The sequence below is a fragment of the Sturnus vulgaris genome, chromosome 35, assembly GCF_052056855.1.
Source record: "Sturnus vulgaris isolate bStuVul1 chromosome 35, bStuVul1.hap1, whole genome shotgun sequence".
NCBI classification, from domain to species: domain Eukaryota; kingdom Metazoa; phylum Chordata; class Aves; order Passeriformes; family Sturnidae; genus Sturnus; species Sturnus vulgaris.
The window spans coordinates 3825-7938 of record NC_142277.1 but is presented as its reverse complement, the minus strand read 5'-3'; the positions used below and the strand labels follow the sequence as shown (position 1 = coordinate 7938).

Here is a 4114-nt window from a genome sequence, read left to right as displayed (position 1 = left end):
GGGGAGAAAAGCAGAAAAAAAGGGAGGGAAATTGGAAATAAAAAGGTGAAAAAAAAGAAAGAAAAAATGGGGGAAAATGGGGAAAAAGTGGAAAAAAAAAGGTGGAAAAAAAAGGTAAAAAAAATCAGAAAAAATGGGGAGAAATCAGAAGAAAATGGAGAAAAATGGGGGAGGAAAAATGAGGAAAAATCAGAGGAAAATGGGGAAAAATGAGGGGAAAAAAATGGGAAAAATCCAAAATAATGGGGGAGAAAATCAGAATAAAATGGGGGAAAATTGGGAAAAAAAAGGTGAAAAAAATCAGAAAAAAAATGGGGAAAAATGGGGGAGAAAAATTTGGGAAAAAATGGGGAAAAATCAGAAAGAAATGGGAAAAAATCAGGGAAAAAATGGGAAAAATCCAAAATAATGGGGGAGAAAATCAGAAGAAAATGGGGGGGAAATTGGAAATAAAAGTAAAAAAAATCAGAAAAAAATGGGGAGAAAATCAGAAGAAAATGGGGAAAAGTGGAGAAAAATTTGGGAAAAAATGGGGAAAAATCAGAAAGAAATGGGAAAAAATCAGGGAAAAAAAGGGAAAAATCCAAAATAATGGGGGAGAAAATCAGAATAAAAAGGGGGGGAAATTGGAAATAAAAAGGTAAAAAAAATCGGAAAAAAATGGGGGAAAAGTGGGAAAAAAAGGTGAAAAAAAAGGTAAAAAAAATCAGAAAAAATGGGGAGAAATCAGAAGAAAATGGGGAAAAATGGGGGAGGAAAAATGGGGAAAAATCAGAGGAAAATGGGGAAAAAATCAGGGGAAAAAATGGGAAAAATCCAAAATAATGGGGGAGAAAATCAGAATAAAATGGGGGGAAATTGGAAATAAAAAGGTTAAAAAAAATCAGAAAAAAATGGGAGAAAATCAGAAGAAAATGGGGAAAATGGAGAAAAAATTGGGAAAAAATGGGGAAAAATCAGAAAGAAATGGGGAAAAAATCAGGGAAAAATGGAAAATAATGGGGGAGAAAATCAGAAGAAAATGGGGGGGAAATTGGAAATAAAAAGGTAAAAAAAAATCAGAAAAAAATGGGGGAAAATGGGGAAAAAGTGGAAAAAAAGGTGGAAAAAAAAGGTAAAAAAATCAGAAAAAAATGGGGAGAAAATCAGAAGAAAATGGGGAAAAATGGGGGAGGAAAAATGAGGAAAAATCAGAGGAAAATGGGGAAAAATGAGGGGAAAAAAATGGGAAAAATCCAAAATAATGGGGGAGAAAATCAGAAGAAAAAAGGGGGGAAATTGGAAAAAAAAAAGTTAAAAAAAATCAGAAAAAAATCGGGAGAAAATCAGAAGAAAATGGGGGAAAATGGAGAAAAAATTGGGAAAAAATGGGGAAAAACCAGAAAGAAATGGGGAAAAAATCAGGAAAAAATGGGGGAAAAATGGGAAATAATGGGGGAGAAAACCAGAATAAAATGGGGGGAAATTGGAAATAAAAAGGTAAAAAAAAATCAGAAAAAATGGGGGAAAATGGGGAAAAAGTTGAAAAAAAAGGTGAAAAAAAAGGTAAAAAAAATCAGAAAAAATGGGGAGAAATCAGAAGAAAACGGGGAAAAATGGGGGAGGAAAAATGAGGAAAAATCAGAGGAAAATGGGGAAAAATGAGGGGAAAAAATGGGAAAAATCCAAAATAATGGGGGAGAAAATCAGAAGAAAATGGGGGGAAATTGGAAAAAAAAAGGTGAAAAAAAATCAGAAAAAAATCGGGAGAAAATGAGAAAAAAATGGGGAAAAGTGGAGAAAAATTTGGGAAAAAATGGGGAAAAATCAGAGGAAAATGGGGAAAAAATCAGGAAAAAATGGGAAATAATGGGGGAAAAATCAGAATAAAATGGGGAAAAAATGGGAAATAATGGGGGAAAATCAGAGGAAAATGGAAAAATTTGGAAAAATCTGGAAAATCGGGACCTGGGGTGGGAGGGGGAGGGGAAATCCAAAGAGCCCGGAGCCGCTGCTGAGATTCAAAAATAATTTTATTTTTATTTTTATTTTTATTTTTATTTTTATTTTTATTTTTTATTTTTATTTTTTTTTATTTATTTTTATTTTTTTTTTTTGGGACGGCCAAGGCTGGAATTCCGGGGTTTTTTTATTTTTTTTATTTTTATTTTTGGGGTGAATTTGGGGCATTTTGGGGTCACTGGGGGGCGCCGGAGTCGAAGGAGCCCAGGAAGGGCCAGGGGGGACCCTGGGGGGTAAAATTGGGACCAGCTCGGGGGGAGCTGCTGGAAAAAAAAACAAAAAAAAAAATCGGGATTAGACCCCAAAAATCCCCAAAAAATCCAAAAAATCCCAGCTTTTATTTCCCACCCCGAATTCCGCTTTTTTCCCCCAAAATTCCCATTTTTTCCCAAAAAAATTCCCTTTTTTTGCCCCCCAAAATCGGATTTTTAGCACCGAATTTCCCTTTTTACTCCGACATTTTTACCCTTTTTCCCAAATTTCCCATTTTTCCCCTTTTTCCCCTCAATTCCCTCCCTTTTCCCCCAAAAAAATCTCCCCAAATTCCCATTTTTTCCCCATCCTCCCCCTCCCAAATTCCCATTTTTTTCCCATTTCCCCCCAATTTTCCCCTCCTAAATTCTCATTTTTTTCCCTCCAAAATCCCAATTTTTTTTCCCCCCAAATTCCCCTCCCCCACCCCCCAAATTCCCTTTTTTTTCCCCTCCCCCACCCCCCAAATTCTCCTTTTTTTTCCCCCCCAAATTCTCATTTTTCCCCATTTTTCCCTTCCCAAATTCCCATTTTTTTCCCTCCAAAATCCCAATTTTTCCCATCATTTCCCCCTCCCAAAATTCCCCTCCCCCACCCCCCAAATCCCCATTTTTTCCCCTCCCCCACCCCCAAAATTCCCGGGTTTTTTTCTTTCCCCTCCCCCACCCCAAATTCCCAGGTTTTTTTTCCCCTCCCCCACCCCTCCAAATTCTCATTTTTCCCCCCAAATTCCCTTTTTTTCCCCTCCCCCACCCCAAATTCCCAGGTTTTTTTTCCCCTCCCCCTTCCCACATTCCCATTTTTTCCCCCAAATTCCCTTTTTTTCCCCTCCCCCACCCCCCAAATTCCCTTTTTTTTTTCTTCCCCTCCCCCCAAATTCCCATTTTTTTCCCCCCCAAATTCCCATTTTTTTTTCCCCTCCCCCACCCCAAATTCCCGGGGTTTCTTTTCCCCCCTCCCCCCTTCTCAAATTCCCATTTTTCCCCTCCCCCACCCACCCAAAATTCCCTTTTTTTTTCCCCTCCCCCATCCCCCAAATTCCCATTTTTTCCCCCCAAATTCCCTTTTTTCCCCTCCCCCACCCCAAATTCCCGGGTTTTTTTCCCCCCTCCCCCACACCCCCAAATTCCCATTTTTCCCCTCCCCCACCCACCCAAAATTCCCATTTTTTCCCCTCCCCCACCCCCAAAATTCCCGGGTTTTGTTTTTTTCCCCTCCCCCACCTGGTACGGGGCGTATCCGAGGCCCTGCCCGGGGGTGGGGGAGGGGGAGGCCCCCGGCCCCTCCCCCCGGCCCCGCCCAGGCGGGTGGGGGAGGGGCGAAGCTCGGCCCGTAGCTCTGGGGGGGGGGGGGAGGGGAGAAATGAGGGGGGGGGGGAGGGGAAAGGGGGGGGGGAGGGGTCAGTCCGGACCCCTCCCCCCCCCAAAAAAAAAAAATAAAAAAAAAAATTGGGGGGATGGGGGGAGGGGCTGGGGGGGTTTATCCCACCCAAAATTCCCATTTTTACACCCAAAATTCCCATTTTTACCCCAAAATTCCCATTTTTGACCCCAAAATTCACATTTTTACACCAAAAAATTCCCATTTTTTATCCCTAAAATTCCCATTTTAACCCCCCAAAAATTCCGATTTTTACACCCAAAATTCCCATATTTTTCACCCCTAAATTCCCATTTTTTACCCCAAAATTCCACTTTTACCCCCCCCAAATTCCCATTTTTTCACCCCAAAATTCCCATTTTTAGTCCCCAAAATTCCATTTTAACCCCCCCAAAATCCCATTTTTACCCCAACAATTCCCCATTTTTATCCCCAAATTCCCATTTTTACCCCCCAAAATTCCCATTTTTGACACCAAACT

General features: G+C 40.6%; 1 long non-coding RNA gene across 1 annotated transcript; it reads right to left on the bottom strand.

Annotated features, from left to right (window-relative positions):
• Positions 1-2110: 2110 nt before the first annotated feature.
• On the bottom strand, positions 2111-3583 carry LOC148220534 (uncharacterized). The gene is made up of 2 exons (XR_015798748.1): positions 3477-3583; positions 2111-2264 (listed from the first exon to the last, which is right to left on the bottom strand). It is a non-coding gene; the product is annotated as an uncharacterized LOC148220534 (long non-coding RNA).
• Between the last annotated feature and the right edge of the window lie 531 nt (positions 3584-4114).